General features: G+C 43.7%; 1 long non-coding RNA gene across 2 annotated transcripts in view; it reads right to left on the bottom strand.

Annotated features, from left to right (window-relative positions):
* LOC128915794 (uncharacterized) overlaps nt 1–26592 on the bottom strand; it is a 175874-nt gene continuing 149282 nt past the window's right edge. Inside the window, exons 4-11 of one of the 2 annotated variants that reach the window (XR_008468753.1) lie at nt 12884–12976; nt 4343–4442; nt 2995–3116; nt 2203–2722; nt 1988–2091; nt 1745–1796; nt 550–1067; nt 1–15 (exon numbers count right to left, since the gene is read on the bottom strand). This is a non-coding gene — a long non-coding RNA (uncharacterized LOC128915794). Of the gene's footprint in view, nt 16–549; nt 1068–1744; nt 1797–1987; nt 2092–2202; nt 3117–4342; nt 4443–12883; nt 12977–26592 lie in introns of both variants that reach the window. The other variant, XR_008468752.1, reaches the window with a different exon arrangement.

The following is a 26592-nucleotide window of genomic DNA, read 5'->3' as shown; positions in this document are numbered from 1 at the left end:
CCTCTTTCCTTGCCTCTGAAACAAAGAAAAAAAAAATATATTGAAGAAGAGTTAGTTCTTTATAATAATTTGTTTACTATATCACTATTTAGCATTAAATTGCGTGGCTTGTTCTCCCTGCAAATTGCCTATTCCGTACGTACCGCGGCTTCCCATAAAGCCAGAGACTTTGAAGCAGTAAAACCTCCTCACTGGGAACGTGGGCAAAACAGAACTACATATTTTAAGCTTTTAAAGCATGGCTTCTACCTGCGTTAATAGGGAGCTAATCCAGATGCTGCAGTAAGGGTTAATAGTAATTCCAACATGTTTACAAGTGTAGACACAAGAGGCAAAACTGAAGGAATTTTTCTATAGTAAATCAAGTTTTCCCTTTCAGATGGTTCAATGGGGACACCTGCCTTGCTCTGTATTTCCCCCAGTGTTCAGATTCGTCTTCCTTTAAATTGACTTCTGTTTGTTCCTCATGTTGTGTTAATACAGTCAATGTTTATTTCAGTAATAAAACTGACTTAATTATCCAGGGAGAGCTGAAAAAAAAGTTCTTACTTGGAAAGTACAGGAGGAAAAGGTGAAGAGCCAGTACGGGATAATGTGACAGGTCCCTGCACCTGCCCACCTCTTGCAGGCTTTTCCAGAGCAGCTTCTGACACTAACCAAGTTCAGCAATTCACTCCTGGGGAGGAAAATTTAAAAAAGAAAGAAAAAAAATCAATGATAATAAAAAACGGGAACAACATTGCTTGTATGCCTGGAACTGCGGGTGCTGGGGAAGGTGTTTCTGCCATTTCACTTGTACTTGCACCAAAAATAGCAGCACTTTATCCCTTATAATTGCTATTATTTGAAATCCAGTGAGACAGAATAGTAGGGTTGAGTTGTAGTTTTTAGGAAACCGCCATTGTAGAGCGTATTCTTTTCAAGACCCTTTCCAAAGCGGTAGCTGTGTTCCTCCAAGCTGGGGGAGCAGGGCAGGGGAGCCCCCGCCACTCGCTGGGATGGTTCGGACCGTGACTCGAAGGGTCATGGTGACGAGGAGAAAGGACACAAACCAGTCCTGCCACCACCTGGATGCACACCAAAGAAAAACAAATTTGATACAGCTTAAAAAAAAAAATACGTTTGCAACGGCACGTGCTGCCTCTTGGAAGCTGTGATGGCCTTTGGTGGGAGCCGGTACTGGGGGTGATGGGAGTGCTGGGGTTTGGGATTTGGAGATCTGGGGGGTGAGGACCATTTGTTAGGTTATTTTAGGTTTAAAGGTTTTAAACCTTTAACCACTATTCCCCCAAAGTTTGTTTTCTGAAGGGTTTCCTGTAACACCTGTGTAACGTGGCACCCTTTATATGAGGGGACTTGGTAACTCCTGTACTTCCGCAGTCTGAATTTCTCAGAGGTAACTAATATACGAATTTTTAAAAAAGCCTTTTTCTTTGGACGGTTTACTCTGTCGGATACATTGCGAACACGCAGGATCCTCTATGAATACAAAATGAGTTTAAAAACTAATATCACTTTAGCCCTAAGAAATATTGGAGATCTCCATTTTCTACTTAATTTGCCTTTCAGTGGCAGAATGCAGACGTGGGCAGTGCCTGTCAGGTTATATATGTTATGTCTTAATAACAGGCAATAAAGCAAGCTGTCCTGCATGAGGGAGTGCATTAATCTGACAGCTTTCTGTCTGAAATAAATAACAATGGAATATTGTGAAAATAAAATGAGTTTGTAAACAGGCACCTACTCTCTTAGGAGAAACAACCTCCTCGATTGTTTTATGCTAATGCTCTGAACTCCTGAAAAGCAATAAAAAAGGATATGTTTAGTAGAGATATAACTGAATGTACGTTATTGTTGTTCTATTAAGCCTGCTTGATAAAAAGAGGCACTACTTTTCTTTAAATCTGATGCATATATAGTGCAGGCTGCAACATGATGGGTGGGAGGTGGGACACCACTTATCTCTATCTCCAACTATCAGACTTACCCTCTTGGGAAAGAGCTTTTCTGCAAAGACTTTTCTTCGCAGTTCTTAGGTGCCTTCCCAGTGCGCGTACAGCTTGGGTCTCACCGGGATGCGGGAGGTATAGCCTAGAAAAAAGGACAGATATTTGTCTTTTTCCAAGCTGAACAGCTATTTCGCCAGCCTCAGCAAGCGGCGGCTGCTACACCCTGCGCCTATGGGAGCTATTCATGGCTCACCTTCGGCTTGGAAGCCTTTCCCAAGGTCAGACCAGGATGCGGACACCTTGTTTGTGTCGGTGGGACCGGTCGCTCCATCAAAGCACTGGCCGCAGGACAAGGAGGTGGAGGCAGATGCTCCCTTGGCATCTCTCCCAAAGGCCAGCGTGTCCCCCGTCTATCTCCAGGAGACACCCTCGGCGTACACATGTATGTCTGCACATAAGTATACTTTCCACAAATACAGACAGTTGAGAGTCTATAATAACCCCAGCCTGTCACCAGTTTTGAGTCTATTTTCATGTTTTACTGACAGTATTGCCAGTCCTCTGACTCCTGTCCTGCCTCTTGTTAGGGGCATCAAAAAGTTCCCCTCCCCAACAGTTTGATATTTCTATAAACAGACACTCGCCTTCCCCGTCATGGGTCCTCTTCATCAGCTTTAACCGCCACGTTGCACTGTCTGCGATGGCTCTTATTGTAATTCATACCATGCTCTTCATTTGCTTTGGTTTTGAACTCTCTCTGTTTTGAGACTTTTCTGTTTGTGCATGAGAGTGTTTCGTATTAGAATTTCACAAGACCTTCATGTGCATCTTTCCTTTGTTTTCTTCCCATCTCTAAGGGTCAAGAAAACTTGATAAACTCATTTGCTATTAAATTTCTTTTCTTGAGCTCCTTGCTGATCTTTTTGAGATTGAGAAGTATCTTTTTTTTTTTTATGAAATGCACAAGTATGGGAGACGCGCCAGTAATCCTATGTAGCATTACTAACACACTTTCTTCCCAATGTACCTAAGATTATTTTCTTACCCTTTAAGAGCATAATTAGTCCCGTGAGGTCTGGACCATGCCTGCTGTCTGGGCTGTGCTCTTCATTCCATCTCGGCGATTAATTCCCTTTGGGTGGGAGAACATCAAGGCATTGGGAAATGCTGAAAAAGGAAGAATCAAAAGCATCCCGGTTAGGAGCCAATAGACAGGATGCAACTTCGAGATGTTCCCTTATTAATTCAGCCCATGATAATTTAAACTCAAAGCAACTCCTAGGACAAGGGGACATCCCAGAATTGTCCATCAGGAAAGAGCCCCTTTTGAGAGAGTCCAGCTCCTTGCTGCCAGCTCAGCTTCTCCAGCCTCCCAAATCCCACTCCCCCGGGATGCAGAATGACCCAGCTGCCAGAGGAGAAGGGACACAGAGTCGCTTCCCCCCCTCCATTGCTGAGGGTGCAGGGCTGGCACCCTCCAGCAGCACAAGGGGAGGGTTTGCACACCCTTGGTCAAAGGTGGGACCTAAAACCAGCCACCAAACCAACTGGCCATTAATAAAAATGCAAACATTAAAATGCTTCCTTTGAATGAAAGCTCTCCCCGAGCCCTTAACGCAGCAGCATCCTCCCGCCCCGGGACTCGGGGGGCCCTGGTGTTCTCCCCACCTGCCGTGGAGCTGCAGCATGAGGCGGGTACTTCAAAGCCCATGTCGGGACTTATTTTAGGCCCTCTGAACTCCTCGCTCTGCAGCCCTAAATAGAAGTGCAGATTGATTCTTCTTTGTCACCTCCAGGGAAGGTGCTGCCAACGCTCCCCTGAGGTTCGAGCACCTAAATGAGCTCCCCCTGCCCATTAATTTCAAAGGAATATCGACAGGCAGGAAAGGCATTCATCGGGATTGCTCACCCTGGTGATTTCATTTTAGGGGATCTTTCCGTTTTATGCTGGAACACAAGCAATGACCTGTTACATCAGCTAAAGACATAAAAAGAAACGAGGCAGAGAAAATAAGGGAAAGCCCTCTCTTTCATGCCCTTTATAATACAAATAATAAATCATTTTCCCAACTGAGGACCTGTAAAAGGAGTCTATCAAAAAGGACGTGTATTTAACAAGAATTTCTCTCATTAGCAATCCAAGGAGAGCCATGGTTAAAGCAGACAAATAATTTAATTTTTGTCACACTTCCTAACATTGCCACCAAACCGAGGCATTTAAAGTTACACTTGTCACAACACAAATTATCTATTTCAACAGCAGAGCTCTCAGCTGAGTGAACGAGTTCGTCTGCAGTGAGAACAGATCATTTCATCAACTGCATCTGATCGTCATTACTTTTTGGATATAGGACATAAATCGACTATAACGACAGAAAATATGGCTTTGGTACCTTTACAGCAGCTTCATATGAGACAGAGGGGAACTCTTCTGCCACAGCCAAAAGCTTCTGCTCATGTACTGGAAAACAATGTCGTGGGGTTTTGTGTTGCCTTGGAAACATGAAAAATAAAGCGCCATTAATTATCTATTTTTAAGCAATCAGATTATCCAGCGCTGAGGGCCTGATCCAAGGGTAATGAACCCCCTACCCCAGTTTCAGCAGACTTTGATGGATCAGCCCTTCTGAACAAGGAGAGGAAGACGCAGAACAAAGCTCAGCCAAGTTTTATTTCTGACTGCGGGTTCCAGAGGAGTTACCAGAAGGCATCAGGCAGACGCTCAAAGTGGTGGATCGCGGTGGTTCCTTCTTGCCTTCACACCCATGACTTTGTTACCATTGTCACTGGTTTATTTGTTAAAATATACGCCCTCTTTTTTCAAAGAGGTACTAGCAGCATCCCCGCAAACACATACACAAGACCTACATAAATCTCCCGTATCCTTTTTCTCCAGACAGGAAATCAGGCTGATAGTCCCGGTCATCAGCACAGAAGCATGAGTTCAGCCAGACCTTCTGCTATCGTTATTTCTGCCCAAAATAGTGCCAAATAACAAAGTCTCTACTATTATATGTTCTGTACAATCATTTTTAACCTTTAATTAAACATTTTTTAACTACAGACTGCTTCTTTTCCTCGCTCTAGTAGTGATCCTAATTATAAATCTCTATGCAACAGGTGAAGACTAGAGTCAACCTCTTCTTGTGGGCGTTTGAAGTTGTTCTCAAATTTTCTTTTGGAAAGGCTGTTCACCCTCCCCACCAGTACAGTCCAAAGCAATCAGCTAAAATTCCAGACACAAAGGTATGGAAGGATAAAAATAATTCCAGTAAAATCTTCTTAATTTTCTCTAGGAAGCTTTCTCATTTATGAACTATGCAAAGTGTTGCTTCTCTTTCATTTACAATGAATATTAATCTTTGTCTATCAACCCAAGCACAATTTTAGAGTATTTTCCACTCATTCATATTCTCCAAGGTTGACATCATCCCTAAAGATCTTTGATTACCTGGTTTCGGGTTTGGGTTTTAACCCAGCAGTACTTGACACCATTGAAAGTATTTCATTAACCAGGCGTGGGATCAGGGTGAAGTCCCTCCCGTGTTCCGCACAGCCTGTCGGAAGACAGGCCCACGCTGCCGAGCTGGAGAAATGTCAGAGTTGGCGACTCTGGCACTGGTGGGAACCCCGTGCAGTGGGCAGAGAACGAGCCCGGAGAATCATAGAATTGTTGTGGTTGGAAGAGACCTTTAAGATCACCAAGTCCAACCGTTAAGCCAGCACTGCCAAGTTACCGCTAACCCATGCCCCTCAGCACCACAGCCACATGTCTTTTAGATACCTCCAGGGACGGCGACTCAACTGCTTTCCTGGGCAAAGCCACAGCACAGCCTGGACAAACACAGAGCACAGAGGGGCTTCTGCACCGAGGGGCCCTTGCAGTGGTCCCCATTTGCATCCTTGGGGCGTAGCAGGGGACAGAGCGAAGCCGTGTCGGCACACAGCCCCTCACAACGGTGCAGTGGGCACACTCGTCCCTTCCAACTACACTGACCCATTCTTGTCTCCATGGGCACGACCGAGCTCCAGCCTCACCCTTAGAGCGGTTGGCACTAAAAAGGGCACAGTTCAGCCACAAACCCACAGCTGACTGCACCACTTAACCCCAGGAGCCGGACTCGTCTAATTCCAGCCACACCTACTGCTTTTCCATTGTATGCATATGCTCCTATAGAATCATTTAGGACCTTTAAGATCATCGAGTCCAACCGTTAACCTAGCACTGCCAAGTCCACCACTAAACCATGTCCCTATGTGGGGCCACCACTTTGCCCCATGACCGTTGGCATTAGCATATACGAAGTTCAAGATCCATTTCAGTGTTTGTAGGCAAAATGCATGGGCAGGATTTCAAACTGCCACCTCCACTTAGGAGGTTAATGAGCAAAATACACCAGCGACTGCAACTTCTCCTGGGTCTCTGGCTGCCTCCTCCCCACCTGAGCTGCATCGCCTCTCAGCATACTTCTAAAGAAACATAATTAACATTTTAAGAAAAGTAATCCACCAGGAGCATCCGTTTGTTGAGAAAATCATCTCTAACCAGACTCAGACTGTTCCTTTTCTCCGTTGACACTGTTCAACAACTACAGCTGACAGGGATCGTATGGGACACTGGTGACGGGCCCCACCGTTTGGTGGTCTGTGCTGGGGGAAAGCCACAGACCCAGCCCCGCAGCTGGTCATTCCCTGTCCCTCCACCACAGCCCGGGGCACAGGATTTGGAGCTGCTGCCCCCAGCGCAGGGCCAGGGCACAGCCACCTCCCAGGCTGCCGGAAAAGCACCACTTTTGTCATGTAACACTATGCAAACATGGCAAATGCTATTTTTACATTCGCTCCCAGCTATTTTAAGCAAAAAACGTGCTTAAAAATACACCAAAAGACAACCTTTTCCTTTAGTTAGCTATCCATTTCTAAATGAGCTGTTTATATCAGTAATTTTAAGTTTTCTTTTCTCTCTCCAGTTTTCCTCAGGAATAATGCCATTGGCAATCTCCAAGAATCTCTTGTGACTCTTTCTGAAGGTTAAACTAACTACAAGAAAGCTGGATCAAAGGCAAAGAAAAACTTTATTCTAGAAGCACAGAAATATTTACATAACACAAGATAAGCTAGAACTCCTAATTTCTACCATGTAGACACGCCTGTAAAAAGCATATAAAAATAGGCCATTTTCAGTTCAATTGGGGAAGGGAGGAGAAGAGCTATTTTATAGCTCATGTTAAGAGAAGAGAGACAAGGCTGGCAATCAGCACAGTTTGTAATGCGTCTAACTGAAAAGATCCAGAGCTTCCAGGGTTTCCTGCTGGAAGGAGAGGAATCTCTCAGAGCCATTTTCATGCACAGGCAGAAAACAGAGTACAGTATCCCACCACGGCCTGGGGCTGACGCCTCCTCTGAGCAGCAAACCAAGGACCACAAGGAGCTCAGCTAAATAAGCCAAAAGTTCAAACATCAAATGACAAACCTGACTATTGACTGGGAAACGCCTGCCAGAAACAATCAGATTGATGCAGGCAGCCCCCAGAAAGCAAGAGGAAAGCTTCATTTCAACCTCATCTTCTGAGCTGCTCTCTGAGCTCCCCAGCTGTGACCACAAATTTTGGCAGCAGTCTACTAATAGGACTGATGAGAAATAATGCAAATTGACCTAGGGTTGGTCATTGCAGAGCAGTAATAAAAATGAGATAAAAGAGACATTTTTCCCAACATATTTCTCAAGAACTGGCCTCTTTTTGGCCAGCTCTAGTAAATTCAGAATAATGGGAAGTTCAATACGTTTATTGATATTTATTCTAATGAGTTCATCATCTCTCCTCACCGATGCATCATAACCAAACCCATGAATGTTTCAATATCAAACACCCACTTCTGCCTGCCCTCAGAGGAGCAGAGCTATCCATTCTGCCGTTACTTCTAGTTACTTCTGCCGTTACTCTAGGAAGAAATGAGAAAGGCCATGTTTTAAATTAGACCCATCTGGTAAAGGCTTTCTTGAAAAGATGAGACTTATGTCATGTTTTGGAGCTATCAGAGGCAGAGGTTTCCCAGCAGTGGCCATCTGCCTTGGATAACTGCTGCCAGGCCTCAAGATTATCAATTAGTCCATAACGATTGTTTATACGGAAAAGGGTCAGGAGGCTGACCTCTGAATACAAACATCATGGTGGAGTCTAATAAAAGCCCAGGTAACAAGACAAGGAGTCTTCTACCCAGCATCGCTACCCAGCACCTCCCTTCCCCCTTCAGGAAAACAGCAGGACTCTTGCTCTTCTTTGAATTCAAGTAAGAACCGAGATGCTGCTGCTCGTGGCCACTTTCCTACTTAATTGGAGTATGCACTAGAAAGTGTGGGACAGGTTCAGGACCCTCCCCCTGCCCAAGGGGTTTTAACTCAGTATCTGATTTTCTTGAAGCCTCACAGATTAGAGTCCTCTCTTACAACCACCACTGCCCACAGCTGCCTGAACTCCCAGCTCCGCATCTAGGATGCTTTTAGAGGTGAAGGTACCATGATATCTAGACCCAGATTGATGTCCTCACTAGGCTCCAACACACACAGCCCAGGGCATGGTCACAGCCACAGCTTCAAGGCTAAATCGACACAAACCACCCTTCCCAAATCTCAGAGTAATCTCAGACCACAACCAGGCTTAGACTTGGTTTTTTTCCCCTATTCTATGCAGTTTCAATTCATTTCCAACGCACCATGTGCTCTACTCTCTGGTCACAGCGCAGCTGAAGTGCAGTCACACGAGTCCTGCCATCACTAAAGCAGCTTCTGTCTCGCTGCTCTTATCGGGGCAGCACAGGGCTGGGACCAGCTTGTAAGGAGAGAAATTGCTTACATAATTTATGATGTCTCTTGTTGTCAAAATAACCAGACAAGCTCAAAAATATAAGCAGACACTGTGAGGAACAATATGCTTAAAATGTTGAATTATATGGTAGTGGCACAGAACGGGAAATACTTGAAATTAGGAGAGAATAAGAATGAAAGGTATTAGAGAAATGTTAAACATTTTCTGTATTTCACCCATCAATAATGCATCATACGTTGCTTTAAAGACAGAAGATGATGACATCCAGGTGGCTCAAGGAAGGTATTTGAAGTGCACCAAATAAACATTACTGCAGTAAATGGAATCTGCCGGTGGCGTGTCACACCTGGAACCACCAGGGAAGGGACCTGCCAGACAGCTGCTGTGCATGGGCCCTACAGGCATTTTTCATTAGTGATAAGGAAAAGAAGTGTTTGGACATCTATTTCTCTATATGTGCAGAAAACCTAAGTTATGGGAGCACAGTAACTCGTACACAGAGAAAACAGATGCGCAAATGAACATGCCAAAAGGCACTGGAGCATTGCTGTTCACAGAGGGAAAATCTTCCTCCACACACCTACGTCAGGGCAGGACTCCTGGCTCCCAACTTCAGGATCGTCTTGCTTTAATAGATGAGGACCAACATTTGAGAAGAGAAGGCTCCAGGGAGACCTTACAGCAGCCTTCCAGGACCTAAAGGGGCCTAGAGGAAAGATGAGGAGCGACTCTTGATCAGGGATTGGAGACATAGAACAAGGGGGAATGGTTTTAAACCGAAAGGGGGAGATTTAGGTTAGATAATAGAAAGGAATTCTTTGCTGTGAGGGTGGTGAGCCCCTGGCCCAGGCTGCCCAGAGAAGCTGTGGCTGCCCCATCCCTGGAGGTGTTCAAGGCCAGGTTGGACGGGGCTTTGAGCAACCTGGTCTGGTGGGAGGTGTCCCTGCCCGGGGCAGGGGGCTGAACTGGATGATCTTTAAGGTCCCTTCCAACCCAAACCGTTCTCTGATTCTATCTAAAGTATAGACACAGAAAACTGAGGGAGCAGCTGGCCGTTTTCTAAACACCAGCAGCCGAGAAGATGCTGATTGCCAGGTTGTGGATGGACACCACACATTTTAAAAATTAAACTATATGTTGTTGGGAATGTTGGGGTTTTTTTAACCACATCAGTTGGATTTCTGTCTGTGGGAAACTTTTCCTCAGAGAGGCTCTTTTCATAGAAACAGCAGGGCATGGAGTGGTAACAGCGTGAAATGAGAGATCTTGAAAAGCAGCGCTGTTCTGCAGGAAGCCCTGCATTTGCATGTTAAGCTACATCGATTCCCTGAATGCTCGAGACACATGAAAGCAATCCCAGATTTTCAGTTAGCCGCAGATCTTTTAGCTTCAGCTAAAATTTAAAGGTCAGGCATGTTTAGAGCTCTCTGCATTCAGTTGGAGCAGCGTTACACGCTCTCTTTTGGAAGAGAGGGGAGACAAGCGCGGGCTCAGCCGTGCCGGGACGTCGGGGGTCACACTCCCATCTGTAGCAAACAGTGTCTGACATCGGCCCCCGTTCCCAGTGACGGTGGCCCTGATACACTGGGATGTTGTATGAGAGACAATTCTCTGATATCGATGACCTTAACAAGAGCTTTTTAGCACTTGTCAGGGCTACGACAGCTGAATCATTTTAGGCATGTAAATGCAGCGCGAGCAGAAAGCAACTGAACAAACCCCACTGTCCTTTTCACAAAACACAGCCCTGAGGGAAGTTCAAGACATTTAAACTCCATTTTAACCTTTCTGATTTTCAGAAATCAAACTTATTTTTTTGACCAGGCTGAAGCTTTCCTACCTGACATGAAAATTCTGCCCTCCGGCTTTGTGCCGTGCGGCTGGAGGGGTGAGCAGGGCTAACGCCCACCGCCTCCCTCCCACCAGCACGGGCAGTACCACCTCTTCCACCTCACCACCACCACCCAGGGCTGCAGGACACAGACGCTCAGCTGTGCTCCTCCCTCCTCCTCATCCTCCCATGACGCCCTGATGAATGGTCGAGCACTGCAATGTTGTCATCAACACCACCACGCTCCCCAATATGCCGTTTCCTCCCTTTCTTCGGCATTCAGGAGCAGGTGAAGTGGGAGATAAAGAATAAAATTATGACCCTTGTCACTGCCCTCCACATGAGAAACACTGATGTGGCTGCGTATTTGAATAGTCAGGAAAGGGGCAGACCTACACACTGGATTCACTGACATAAATGTTGGTCTCAGCTATTGAATTCCTGGTGCTGACGAAGGCTGCAGAAAAATTACATGCATGCAGACTAGAAAGAGCAGAGGGCTTGCTTTTGCCTGCCGATGTATACAGGACTCAAACAATTGCTGGTTTGTTTGTGTTTGTGATTAGATTGATACGGCTTATGCCTACACATACTGCTGACAGAGATGAGCAGAAGCTCATCTATAAGCTAAGATCTTTGGATTCACCTCAAATGCACTGGGAGTCAGTAGGGAAGGACCCCTGGAGAGACTGATTCAACTCCAGAAAGGAGTAGATACTCTCCAGAGGGGTATTATGGGCTGGTCATTTATCTCACACACACTGGTGAGACAGCCCATGGTCCCATCTTCTCTGGAGATGGAGCACGAATCCTGAAGCCACAAGGAAGGGAGAAACCCCTCAGACTTCCCAACACAACTGCACATAGTGGGACTTAAAAAGACCTGTTTCAAGATGCCCTCTTTCCCCTCCCTCTTCATCCTCTCATGGTACCAAGGGGCAGTTTCTCACATACCTGAAGGAAAGGGCCTAAACTCAGAAGAATACTATTTTAAAGATGAGCATGCCTTACTCAAGAAATCCTCCATGTACTATTTCAGTGCTTCACAGAAGGCTGAGATCAGGTCTGACAGCAGGTACTCTCATGGGGACCGCCAGCGTTACGCAGGGGTAGTGGGTAGACACAGCTGGTGTCACCAAGCGAGCAGACTTGCTTAGCAAGGCAAAACAGCCACCTGGGGCTTTGGAAGACTCAGGTTCTGGCCTCCTGGTTCCCTTGCACGAATGCATTTATGCTTTGCTCTGCTGCCTCCACAAGCGCTGACGGTGCTGAGGCACCTGGTGTGCTGAGACCACTACTTATCCTGATGATGAACGTGACAAAATTGCTTGGGGGTTTAGGGTTTTTTTAGCTTCTTGCTGTATCTAGGTAAATCCCTTGGTCTTACACTTGGAGCAACTTTTCTGTTACTCTCTGCCTGTAAAGCTCCTACTCAAAGGCATCTTCTTCCATTATCACAGTCCCCTGGGCATCTGTCCATGACCGTATTTGACACTGCGAAGTCTCGGAGGTTTGCTCTGTCACCCAGCACCAGAGACCCCTCCCAGCCCCAAAGCACCTTGAAAGATTCCGTGTGTCTGCCTCCAGGAGTCCAACTGTACACCCACCATGTAGCACAGGACCACGGCCTGGATCAAACCACACGCTGAGGAGGGAGGAAGAGGAAAAGAGATTCTCCTTTTCCCATCTCTCTCCCCAACAAATCCACACCCGGTCATGATGCTGGCTTATGGCACCTGATGCTGCTTTGCACCCCTTGGTATTCATCTCTTACCTCTCACCTGGTCCATGGGCAGGTCATAAATCTGTTACCATTCTGGGACTCAAATGCTACCAATGCAAACCGCTGAACTTCCCAAGAACTCTTCTCCTTTCCAACCATATCCCCCTTGTGTGTGTCACATTAAGTTCCCCAAGCTTTACTGCTACGTTTAGGGTACAGAGCAGAAGTTACATAAAGCAGCATCCCTGGATGTAAGACTAAACTGATCTTACGTACAGGATAGAAACATTTGTAGCTCACAATAGCCACCTGAAACGGGGTTATATAAAATTGCAGATAGTACCACAAATTTTGAAATAGAGAAAAAATTCTCTCTGACACACCTATAAAATAGAAATATTGCATATTACCTTTAAATGTGTTCTTTTATGAGAAATGTGGTCATACTGCATTTAAATGTGTAACTATCTCAGGATTTAGAGCATCAGTTGAAAATCTTCATTTTCAAGATAAAAAAAAAAATTCTAAAAAGCTTTGAATCAGAGTTGCTCACCTTTAGCATGCTCATTTGGGGTCTGCTCAGGCTTTCAGGCACAAACGGCTCCATATCTTACAACACATTAATGGTGTGGTCAGGGAAGATTGCCTTTGGAAAGAAGAGTGAGAAAAAAGAAGCTGAAGCACCACAGAGACTCAGTATTTGGGGAATACTGAGGAGTCACTGTCAATAAGGCTCAACACTGTATAACCAACAAACAAAACTTCACCAGGAGTCATTAATCTATTACAGAAGCTTAACAAAAAAAAATCACAAACTGAACCAGCGCTGAACTGAACCATACATTAGTCTGAGACTGCTAAAATATTTGTACATCCTTGATTTTCTACGGCAATTTTGTAACATCGGTTTAAACAACCATTTATCATTTGGAATGAAAACACTAAAATTCAGCAGCCTTTAACAAAGGAGCCACTAAGTCTTAAACTGAAAATAACAGCATATATGCTGTTCTGCTGTGTGAAAGGCAGGGACCATCCAAACCCTAGCCAATGTGCTCCAGCCTAAACAAATGAAATTGTCCCACGCAAACATGTCCTGAGACTGGGCTTCATTCAGAAACCAGGTAAGGAAACTGTGGCCACGTCCGTAAGCTTGGCTCCCCTGTGGGGTACCGCCATGCACACAAAGTTTAAAATTAGATAGTACAAAATGTGCAGAACTATAAATGTTCTTATGCCAACAGTTTTCACTGCAGAGTACTGTAATAGGGGAGCAGCTTAGAAATGTTTTGTGTATGAAAATGCAAAGCAAGCACTTGCTATCTTAGGACTGGCGTTCTTATGAACAAGTTATCAACAATATCTAGTTCCTTTAGTGCAAGTTCAAAGCCTACAAATGAAGCCCTGGCCCATCACAGAACTATGGGAACTACTTTTATAATGAGGATTTTTTATTATTCTCATTGTAGGCTATTAGGTTGAGGGCTCCACATTTGTTATTCATTTTTATAATTCAATTATTTACATAATGGACAACAATGTAAAAGCAAATAAGACATAGAGTAGAAACATTCATGGTTTCTTATTACAGTAAAAGACGACGACTTCAAAACATAGCTTTAAAAATTAAGGCCAACATTATTTCTAGATGCACAGCTTTTAATGGTCTCACAAACACACACACAGAACTAAATCAATGATAAGCAAATGTTGGGGGTACAATACATACCATTCTGGGCTAATATACATGCAAGACAACAGTCTGAATTGGGAATTCTTGCCCTGAAACCATAATGCCTTGGTATGGTCACAAAGAAGTCAGAAAACAACTTGCCTCCTTTTCCTTTACCTGCCACAGGCAACAGAAAGCCCAGCGCACAAAAAGGGCTACTCAGTGACCATCTGCATTAACCTTTTCTTAAACGCATATAAAGCTGGACTAACAAAAGACAAAACCTAAGGCTGATGAGCACTGCGTTTCATATCATATTTCAGTCTTAACTCTGTCTTCTCATCATGCATGCATTGTTAAATGGAGTAACGCATGGGGCTGAAAATTACCAAGCAGGTGTTTAAAAGACATCTGTAAGCAGTTCTGCTATAGTCTAATTAGTGTTCTAGTACATATTACAGTGCAGAATCATCATTATTTCCTCTTCATTAGCTGCTGATATATAATACATCTTAAAAAAAGTCTAACTCGTTTTCTTCTTTTTTTAATAAAAAAACCAAACCAAGAGCTTATTTCTCCCATTATCATAACAAAGGCAATAGGAATATGATTAATGCATGCCATCTAAACTATGTGCATTAAACATTAAAAACCAATGCACCATCCCCACCTAATGTGCATTTGCAAATTATAAAATACGCTTGTCAATATTAACACGTGCACCAAAAGAAATGATGTTTAAAAAGAAAATAACGGAAAAATAAACATTTTCTTCTAGCTGTCTTTTTGTAACTGCTGATCCCTATTCCTTTTCTTTGGGAAGAGAGAGATTATCAAGTCCACCAGAACGCATCCAAATCATTCGAGGCACAGTTTGGCCTGGTGGGTAGAGAGCTACAGGATAGATCGCGTAGTCAGTCCCCTGAGAGAGATCTGTCTCAGCTCTGCACAGTTTTAAATTAGTTTTGGCTAGTGACAGCACTCTCTCTGCCCAAACGTACAGCTGTAGGATAGAGAAATGGCTAAAACACTACCGTTCTGATAGTGGCTGAATGGCTAAAACACTACCATCTCAGCTTCTCAGATGGACTTTGCAACTGCACCGAGCTCAGCCCTGCTCGCAGGATCCCAGCCGGCTCCTTCAAAGCTAACGCATGTCTACACTACAGTCACAGCAACACAGAAACACTTTTAGAGCTTGGGTCTGCCAAATGTTGACATGTGTCCTTAGAATAACATCTGCCTGTTAGATATACTTGATACCTCTCCCCATTGGGAAAACTTGTGCCAAGGACAAGATCATCTCCAAGCTTGTGTTCCACATTTCCTTACATTTCTGAGGCTTTATAGCTATCAAAGCAGAAGAAATTCAAGTGCTCCCTTCCCAGAAATCTTCTGACATTTGCCCAGAAAGTCCATCCTGGAAACCTCTATATTTACCCTGATAATCCCTACCCAGATGAGCTTCTCTCCCAGTGGAAATTCGAGTCGTGGCTATAGGTGAACCCAGTGATACAGCACATTTGGTTGTTGACATCAGACAATAAGGGATATAGCCTCTTACGCAGCCTGCCCTCTCCTGCTGTCAGCATATCCCTTAGAGAGACCTTATGATAATGTAGGAGATCGAGCCATACATCAAGGACCCAGCTCCTTTCCTCTCATGCTCGCACAGACTGGGGTACCCGCAGAAGAGCACTAAGAGATACCAAGGTCTTGATAAAATAAGACATTCCCTTTTCCATCTCAAAATTCAATTCTCCATCAAATGTTGAAAATTAAGATGAACTCACCAGAGGGGACAGCAGGTGAGGAAGGTACATTTTTATGCCTGCTTGGCCTTTGACAGCAGCCCTTTAATTGTTGTACATGGCAAGTCTTCAGCAACTTGCCAATTATGCCTGATCCCCCAAACTCAACTTAAAGCTTCTCTGCAGTTCTGCTCTCCACCTTCTCCGACAGAGCAATAACAGATGCTTCACAAACCGGTCCCTTGTGAAATGTAACACCAAGTCTATAATGAGGTTTTACTGCAACAACAACAGATTTTACTCTTTCTCTAGAGATCTACAGAAATATCGACAATTTTTAGAAGAATTCAAGCTCTGGGGAGCAAAAACCCAAAGCTGATGCCAGTCATGAAAATGATACAAGCAGCAGAGACACCAGGGCCGGGGAGCTGTGCCTTGTCACCTCCTCTGCACCCAGAATCCACGCAGACACAGATTTAGACCTTGAACTAAAAGACAGTGGGTGAATTCACCCCCTGGTGAAGCTCACTGGCACCTCACCAGTGGCTCGTCACCGCAGTGTCACTCCGTCCTCATAGAAGATGAGCCAGGTCCATATCAACACAATCAAGAGGCTGGAAATAGCCCCAAGATTTGCTAGGGACGTTTCTGTCCATGGCAAGGACACGTTTTCCTTGGGTTGCCCAAATACGTCACTTTCAGCCATGATGAGAGGAGGTGCTCACCTGGGGCTGTCTCCTTGACGAGGAAGACAGCAGGTCACACCACGTCATACGGCTACTGGCATGAACCGACAGGGAGTCCAAGTCCCCTATTCTCATGATGGGGAGAGAAGAGGACTTGCCAGCAACACCTGCAAAGCCAAGCCAGGACCGATTCCACCCTGCATGCTCTTGTGTCTCAGCACAGCCACATTTCATCACAACATTACAGAGCATCGCGTTTCAAAAGCACCTCACAAATACAAGTCAACAAGCGCTGTGAGTGATGCTACGGGTAGGTGAGGCTTAATGCCTTCCCTTTAAAGGCAGGGAATCATCAGCAAATAGGTTAAACAATTTAGCACAGGTTGTTCAATAAATCAGTCGCAGAGCCTGGGTTGTAATCCAGAGATCTTGTCTCCTGCTATTGTCTTGATTTAGCTTTGCTAGAACCACCTTAATTACTTTGTTTTGTTGTCACAGGCAAAAACTCAAGCATAGGAAACAGTGTAAAGCACCATGCAATGCTGAAAAGAAAGCTTGATGGGATTTTGTCTCCTTTGCTGTGAATACCCAGGACAAAGAGCAAAAGGCTGAAAGTAGATGGGCCACTGAGTTTTCTTAGTTTGTTTTTGCAGGGTTTTTTTTCCTTATTTTTATTATTAGCCAAGAACACTCCGAAGTTTCCAAAGGAAAAGGGTAATGGTGGCAAGAAAATTTAACATGTATTTGAGATGAATTCAATGCAGCTCTATTAGCTTTAGGTGGGCCTTTTTTTTTTTTTGAAGACACGTTTACATCTCAGCTTAAAGAAACTATTGAACCACATATAAGTGGTGTGCTATATCTCAAGGCATATTAAAGTAGCCAAGAAGCACAATAGTTTGATAATGTCTTAATGCACCATGGACACAGCATTTGATTTCACATATTGATCACTCTGTATACAATTAGTTGAGTAAGTGCAAGTTTAAAATCAGAGCTGCTCCTTACTCTTGTTTTCTATAGTGAATAAAACTGACTGAAGAATAAGTGTGGGAAAGCAATCATGTTCCGTGACCTTACAAGTGACATCCATCCACAGTAATGAAGCATGAAGGCTTTTTAAAATCATGCGGAAGAGCAGTTGATTGGAGTTATGCTGACTGGTCTCTCACCTATGATTTAAAATGGATGCTTAAGAAATATGATTTTAACATATTTTTTCAATTTAGGTTAACCTCCAGCTTTAAGGAAGTCAGAGAGTGACTACTTGCTTAATTTCAGTTCCAGACACTTCCATATTTGACAAGTAAAACTTGCAAAAAATGTTTAATATATTTAAAAGCAATAATAAAGTTTTTCTTGCTTTTTTGTCCAATTAAAGGTTTCAGATATTTATATCGTATTCTAATCGTTGATTACTCAATGGGTATAGGTAAATGTTTTGTATCACTGAGACTTTTGAAGATGTTATTTTGACATGTCCGCTCCAACCAACACCCACTCAGCACCTCAGGAAGTAAGTGTAAAATCAATTAATTCAGCAGCTATTTCTGCAGCCTGAAGTGTAATTGCCCATGAAATGTTGATGTTTTTTCAGGATAGCAGAAATTTATCATTTCTGCTTAACCTGGACTGTCTTTTCCCTCCATACATCCAAGAAGCAGTGCTTGGATGCGCAGATGGAAAATGGTAGATGCAGATGAGCATGAGAACCATGAGAATAGGTTCTCACCTATTCTGGACCAGCCAAAATATTGTTTTAACACTCAGGAAGGTGTGGTGGAACATGGGCAGATCTTCCAAACACAAACTGAAATGATAACTAGATCCCTGCCAAGTAAAGGCACTTGAACCCCAAGGTAACAACTTCTTTTTCCCCACTTCCACCTTCCCTCTGCTTCTTGTCCCACTACCAGAGGATGCGTCTGTAGATTCAGAGGTTTTTGAGTAATTTCTATGAGGATCTGTAGGGAGCCATCTCCTGCCTCGCTGAACACATGCTTTCCCAGCATCAGCTCCACGACAGCAACAGCAAGTCACCACCTGCCAGACTTCAAGGACACACAACGGGGCTGGGTTTTCAAAAGCGCTCGACACCCACTCACAGAGCTACTTCAAGAAGTTTGCTCCCGTTATGGATGCTGGATATTAACAACAACTCTAAACATAATAATTAGTTCATCTATCTCAGACTTACAGTAGCCTTTTGTGTAAAAGTATCTTACAGTTGAATAACTTTAATTTTTTTTTTAGCTGTATGTAAAACAGGCAACATCAGTATAATCCTTAGAATCTAATAACGATTCCATCAGTGTAAAAATCATTATCCTTAGGCAAGAAGGAAACCAATTCAATTATGATGTTGGTTGAAAAATCGAGGGTGAAAAGTTGTAGTACATATTCAACTTGAGGCTGGAAAAGTTGTAGTACATATTAAAATGGTTACTACAAAATTTGTGCATCCAGGCTAACAAATGCTAATATGTTCTTTTGTTACCTTCTAATTTATATGATTCATGTAAGCCTGCAGCAAGAGAAACTTGCTTTAAAATTCATCTACATTAAAAAATAGCAATGCAATGAATTGTAAAGTTATTAGCATTCATGTCTGGTTGTGTTATTAAGCTGTACACATCAAATCTGGTAGTACAAGTACAGAAATGTCATAATGAAGTAGAACAGCATTTAATCAGAAGAATTTCTAAAGGTCATCAGAGCATCACATAAATTCATCCACGCATGACAGCAATATGAAATAAATAACCGAAAGAACACAATAAGAATAAACTTCAGTCTTTGAGCTTTGTTTCCAATAGCAGAATTAGCCAAATTTCATGCTGAGAGAACAGCTACAAAAATACTGAATTCTGTACCTTTAATTAATGAAAGACTAATAAAATGCAGATAAGGAATTTTACACAAGGGAGCTAACGAGGTATGTACACTGATAGCTTCCTAAGAACAGCTGATCTCATACGTCTCTGTAAAACTGAAAAGAAGTGCTCAGTTCGGTTTTTTCTTCCTCATTAGCCACATGAGCCCTAAACGATTCTGTTTAAGTAACCAATGATTTGTTAATATTTTGTGTACTTGAAACAACAGTTTGACTGCTTTAGGACATGTGTTATAGGCCCGATACTTGGCAGTTCCAAACACTGGAGCCATTTTAATATTTCATGTTAATGCAGTGACAGTCTCTGTTTCCCGCGCTGTGATGCTCCAGAACGGTCAGAGCAGATGCCGTGGTCACCCAGAGCCAGGCTCTGGAACTCGCAGTCGTGTTTAGCAGTGCCTTGCTCTGCACAAAACGTAACTGATTTCACTGGGACGCTTCCCAGGATAAAGTTCAATTCACAGCGATTAAAGGCACCAGGATCTGGGCGGGAAGGTGCATTCACACGGCCCAGGAAGGTGACACAGTGCAGTGGCACGCGAGTGCGATGGGGCGGGCTGAATAACTAATTCATCAAAGACTGTTTCTGAAGCCCTGCATGTACCCATGGCTTTCACCTAATTAGTTGTCTTGGCCAGAAAAAGGAAGAAGCCCTTCGTTTCGAGCTGGTCTCCAGCCCCAGGCACCACCGGCACAGGAGCTGGAGGGACGCAGTGGGTGATGAGCCCTGTTTCTTCTTCTCTGAGCAGGCACTCTTGGGCAGGATTAGGGGCACTGCACTGGGAACCTAACCCTTTATTCTGCGTGAACAGGATCACTCTTACGTTTCAATGATAAGGATAGTTTTTTTTAGTAATGGTAGCTCTTTTTCATAATTCAAACCAACCACATTCCTGGTGCTGCAATAGCAGCATCTGTGCGGGTGAAGAGAAGAGAAAGCAGATAAAGTGCTTTACTACTTCCATGTATTTCAGGTGGCCAAACCTCCTAGCACAGAAAAGCCTGTAAAATGGATCCCTGGGCTTTCTTAGCCTAATCGCAAATGGGAATTTCTTCCAAAGCAACTGCTTCTCTCCTGCTGGACCTGTAAATCCTCTGAGTGTCACGTGCGTGCCTGTATCTGTGTGGGCCTTTCCCCTTTGAAAGGAGCACTGAGAGTGATGGAGGACACTGCAGATTTGGTGCTATAAAGGAGACAAAATACAGATACTATACATTTCTACAGTGACAGGCCAGCTGGATTATCTGTGTGATTTTGTGCATCACCAAGAGGAAAAAAAGAACATGCTACTCTACATTTCAAACTAATTTGGAGAATCCACCACTGTCCCTATGGAGAAGTGCTTGCTCATTTCTCAAATTACACAGGATTAGGTTTTTCAGCCCAGCTCCCAGCACCTTCTCCTCTCCATCTTCCTCCCCAGTGCCTGCACTGGTGCCCCCAGCACAGGGCAGCAGGGAATGAACCTACAGCCTCAGGCTTCGATTCCCTTTGCCAAAGCAATTCCTACACTGGGTTAATAACACCAAAATCTCACACACTGGGTCTAAAATCTTCATCTGTACATCACCCATCTACTAAGGCAGGACACAACACGCACAAAGAAGACGTTACACTATCATTTTCCATCTCCGTATATCATATGTTCCCTCTAGGCCCCATCAAGAGAATAATTTCTTTTTTATTATTTTTTTTATTCTAATAAATGACTGCAAAAAGCAACAGACAACTCCAGAGGCTGAGTATGGTCTCATGCATCATTTTCATTATTTTTTTTTTTAATTCATTAGTGTCTGCACTAAATGAAAGAATTTATAACCACACTCAGGTTTCCTGAGAAATCATCCTAGCAGTATGTTTACTGAATCAGCAGGAAAAACGAATAAACAAAATGAAATCAGAAAAGAAAAAGCAGTATCTAAATGAAAGCTAGAGGAGCTGAAAAGAACCATGAGATTATAATCTTAAATTAAAACTGCAGTGAGGGTAATATAAAAGATATTCTAATCACTACATCCAATTAAGTGAAGTAAATCACTAAAGCATGTTAAGTGCCTTAACTATTATAATAATTAAGAATCAAACAGAAATCAAGCATCTTTGAAAGACTGATGATGCACATTAGTGAGCAGGGAATGCTGTTTCCCATTCAAAAGCAGAGGCAGAGCAGAAAACAGATTTCCTGGTGCCTAACGCCAGCAAGGGCATGAAGGCAGGCATCCCACGTGGAAATCCCCACTGGGAGATGGAGTGGCCTCCTCCCCATCGTGCCAACTATGTCCTGTTCCCGAGATGAACGGCATCTTACACCTCTGCCCCGCTCCTGTGCGGGGAAAGCGAAGTCATGCTTCCCACAAAGCCACATCTCCTGCAGAGGACTCCCACCGACGTCTGCAACATCTTGTGCTGTTCAGCTCCTGACAGCCTCTCTCCTCCGCTCCCTCCTCCCCAACAAGATACGCAAACAGAAATCTGACGAGAAGTTCCATGTAAAAACATTGATACTCAAACTGCAATGCTGTAGGCAAACACCGCTTTGTACATTTTATGGTCTCACTGTCTGAAGCTCCAAAGCAAATGTATGAATTAGAATCACAGAATGGTTTGGGTTGGAAGGGACCTTTAAAGGCCATCTAGTCCAACCCCCCTGCCATGAGCAGGGACATCTTCAACTAGATCAGGTGGCGCAGAGCCCCGTCCAACCTGACGTTGAATGTTTCCAGGGATGGGGCATCGACCACCTCTCTGGGCAACCTGGGCCAGCACCTCACCAACCTTACTGTAAAAAATTTCTTCCTTATATCTCATCTAAATCTACCTTTTTTTAGTTTAAAACCATTACCCCTTGGCCTATCAACGTAGGTTCCTCCATTGTAGAACGGCACCCTATGGCTCAGCAATGGCCTGACCACACACTTCTGTAAGAATTTGCATTATTGTCCGAATGCACTCTGTACACATTTAACATCTCTCCAGCGCTGGAACATTCTGGCCCTAACACAGTGATAAATTACGCCACAGCCATTCGAATAAGAATCTGCAGCTCATGTACAACTCCTCATTAAATTAAAGACAGTCATCTTCCTATTCTAAATCAGTCTGAGGCCATGCATGGGTGATAGATATTTTAATTAGTAAAATTAGCAACCAAGAAGTACAATTTAGATACAAGATTTATCTGCAAATGATAATTCCCCGACTTCTCTGCAATAACTGGAGCTAAGCGTTCTGAATACGAAACATCGTTGTTGTGCTAGGCTAAAATAGCAGCACGCACAGGGATCTCACTGCCGACTCCACTACTGCCAGAGAGGTTTCAATAAATCTTGGGGTTTTTTAGAGTCAGAGCATCTCTGCTTATACAGGACCAATTTTTACTAAATTCCACATATCTGGGGTTTCCTTGCCTTCAGAAAGCTAAGCTAAACACTGCAGGATAGTTGAAATTAGGTGAGCTCTAAAATTGGAGTCAAAAGTGTGCTTTTTCTAGATAAAACCTACTCGTATTTGGAAAGAAAAGCTACAGACCGTCTCAAGGGAGGGAAACTTGTCCTGCTGGAGTCTTCAGCTGCATGAAGACATCCTGAAATGCAGCAGGACGTTTTCACAAGATGCAGCGGAGGGATCATTTACACTGTGTTTTCTCCTTGTTTCACTAATGCCATAGCTCTGATGATTAGAAACAATCCTGAGAGTTTCTTTAGTCACATTGCCCTACACTTCAAGAAGGAGGAACAGTATTTGAAGGACTAAAACCGTAACAGATTTTAAGAGCATGTAAGCCATTATTTTTAACAGTTCTCCCTCCTTTTCACTTTGCACATCCCTTTTGCCTGGCAGAAGTTTGTAAATGAAAGACACACAAAGAAAAAGCAAAGTGAACAAAAGCAAGAGTGAGTTTTGCTCCCAGACTTGTTCGTATTTGTTTTTCCTGTAAGAAAAATGCATTGAAATGCTCAGTGTGGGATTTCATATGTTGCAATTTTATCTCGGGAAAGTAATCTCTCCCACACCACACTGTATGAAAAGGAAGAGAATATAGCAGTAATGTGGGGTTTTTTCTTTCCTACAACCTCTTTATTGCCGGCAAGTAAATACAATTACACATTGTGCACAACAATACATGCTAAAACTATAAAATATCTGCAGTATATCTAAGTCTATTTGAGAACTGTCAAGCCTCCATTCAGGTAAAGAAGAAGAGAAGAGAAAACCATTACGGCAGGACGGGCTCCCGGGTGGTTTTGGCAGCAGGCAAGAGCTCGGAGAGAAACATGAGCAATCTGCAAGATGCAAACGCCACTCCAGCACTTAGCCAGCACCAAAAGTTTTATTAACAGGCTGTAACACTCCCTACTCTGCAATTGCATTTGCAATATTACATTTAAGAAGCTCATTTTCACCGAGTCCAGCTCATAATCACTTTTGTCTCTTGAACCATAAAACCATTAAAATTTTACAATATTAAACTAAGCATAGGTATTTCATTGGCAGGACTGATGCTTGAATTCTTCCTTTACTGTGTTCCTAAAGCATAACCCACTCCGATGCCAGTGCTGAGAGGTTCTGGCAGCCTTCAGCTCTGTCCAAAATCAGTAGATTCCTCCCCAAAAATGGTTCTTATGTCCTGACCGCAAACTCCTGGCACTCTCACCCACTGCCCCCACACAATCCTGCCCCCTGAAAGCAAACGCTTCCAGCCCTGCCAGCGATGCTGAGCCCTGTTCCCACCACCGTGGGCTGGCATTTCTCATCCTCTGCGCAAATACCAGATGAAATACAAAAGGCTGTTCAATACGGTCAAGAACACAGCCTTGCAACACTCAGGTGAGCGCTAACGTGATCTGATCCGAGCCACGAAAAAGGATGAACCCACTAAGACAGTATGAAAATCCAGTGCTAGAGTTTGCTTCAGACACACACCCGCCGTGCTGATGGGGTTTAACTAAGGCCTCCCAGCTAAAACCAGTGAGCACTAGACTCATTTCCCACTGGAGGTGGATGTATCGACACGTTATCAAACCACGTGCTGTTCTCAGCCACAGCTTTCAGACCAGGCTCACACCAAAATATAGTCCCACTGAGGGGATTTGCAGTATCACGCTGCATTAAAAAAACCTCAAGTTAAAAACAAAAAGCGACAACAACAAAGTAACAACATTAGTCCAAAAAGGCTCAGTAGAAGAATCCCTTCAAAAGAGGTATTTTTATCCCCAATCCAGTTCAAACTTTCTCAATTTTAGTAAAAAATATTGCAAACTACACTGGAAAACAATCCCAGCGCCCCAGAGACAGCCTGTCCTTCAGTGCCTGCCCCACAGCACAACTGAGTCTCCACTTTAATAGGAGGCTTCTTATTTTTTTTAAGGTTGCTCTTGGGGAGCCGCTCAGTTACCTGCAGCTCCTCCACTTGGCCAAAGTGATGCTTTGGTCCCTCCTGCCCCTTTCAGCCCCCAAGACCCCTGTAGCAGGGGAGTTTGGCTTCAGACCCGCTCCTACAGGTGTTTTTTTACCTCTGATGAGCCCCCTCTCACAACCCACCTCTTCCATTATCTGTATCATATAAGTCTTCAAACTCTCATCCCCAAAGATTTAACCAGCCTCCCAGGTCTTTCTAACAGGCCCTCACTGAAGAGCCTCCACTTATCTGTGGAAATATTTTACCTTCCACCACATAAAGCTTAGATCTTCCTGTGTTTGAACTTCAGCCTGCTTTATTTTATCTTCTAATATATCTCAGTGTCTTTTACAGTTCCTGCTTATATTATTATGCATTTGAGCAAGTCTCCCCTAAGGAATGACCTTATCTATAGGTATTAAAGCCTGACAGCTTTCAGCTGTTCTTTTACTGCTGGATTTGTTCTTTGGGCTGGGGAAGTGGAAGGCCAGGTTCAGTGGATAACCAGAAAATATCTACTGAGATCTCCCTGCCCAGATTTAACCCTTCTCACGGGCTCTGCCTATAAAGTCCTGGATAATTGCTCTGTCTTCTCTTTCCCCAAATTATCCCAACAAAGAAAAATTTGCATCTCTAGCAATATTTTGGAGGTCTAGCATTTCAGCAAGGAGAATTGCTTCCCCAAATGCAGAACAGGAGGATTTGATCAGAGCAGCAGTCTGCATGCATGATTACTCTCCCACGTCAGTCACGCTGGCCGACCGCTTCAAATAAAGATGCCAACAACACAAAAGGCAGGAACTGGCCCCCAAATGTGCTTTCATTAAGAGTTAACTTACAAAATTTTATTTTCCATCTAGTTTTTCAGCTCTTCAAAAATATATCCTTATTAATGGAATTCTAGATGTTCTCATTATATATTCTGTTTTTTAAGCACAATAAATTGTGATCCTGAATGCTGCCTGGTGACAATAAGTTCTGTAGGGTTCTTGTATACCACACTGCTCTTCCCATTAAATTTCCAATAAAGTATTTCCATTTTTATATCTGAAATCCCAGAAATGGCACTAGAGAAACCTAGCATTTTACTCTTAAATTTAATACAAACTATTTGCTCAGCATGAGAGCATTTTAAAATGACTCCCGTGCAGATTGTGGTTCACTGTTGTATTTGGTGAGCTTAGTATGTCCATGGCAACTGATGAATATTACTGCTGCTATTGCTATAAATAACAAACCTATTTGGCAAAGTCTGAGATGTAAATATTAAATCCAGCACAAAGGCAATTTTCTGTTCCTTCTTTTGCTCCCTTCTGAGTTAGGAACCTACACGTGCATGTCAGTAAATTATTTCCAAATAGATCTGTAGGTGTCACAACACTACAGAAACCAGCAATTTTGATTGACGTTGCTTTCAACAAGAACCCCAGGTTTGCGGTCAGGCGCAGGAGCGATGCTGTGTAACGCTGGGCTGGCTGTAGCAGCAACGCTCCCTTCGAACCAGGAGCACTCCCCAGTCCCAGCACTGAGAGGGCGCGAACGCAGAGCGCATCTTTTGGAGAACCATCAAGACTTGTCAGCCATTTGTGGCTTCATTTTCAGAAAGCTAAAGGCAGAGTCTCACCTGCGGTAGCATATGTGCAACCGGGTCCCTATTTTGCATGTGCAAATTAGGCATGAGGGCACGCGAATGGAGCTAATGCCCTTTCCAACAGATGGTACCACTGACCGTGAGCCCCTGTTTGGAAATACACTTCTTTGGAAGGAGTGCCAGAGACTATACGCAATTAGGAGAACTGAGCGTGGTTACACTGCCCAGTGCGTTTGGGAAGTCATGTACTGTCAAATCTCTACACATTTC

Source organism: Rissa tridactyla, chromosome 10 (genome assembly GCF_028500815.1).
Source record: "Rissa tridactyla isolate bRisTri1 chromosome 10, bRisTri1.patW.cur.20221130, whole genome shotgun sequence".
Lineage (NCBI taxonomy): Eukaryota > Metazoa > Chordata > Aves > Charadriiformes > Laridae > Rissa > Rissa tridactyla.
Note: the sequence above shows the minus strand (reverse complement) of the source record. Positions and strands in the feature narration are given on the sequence as shown.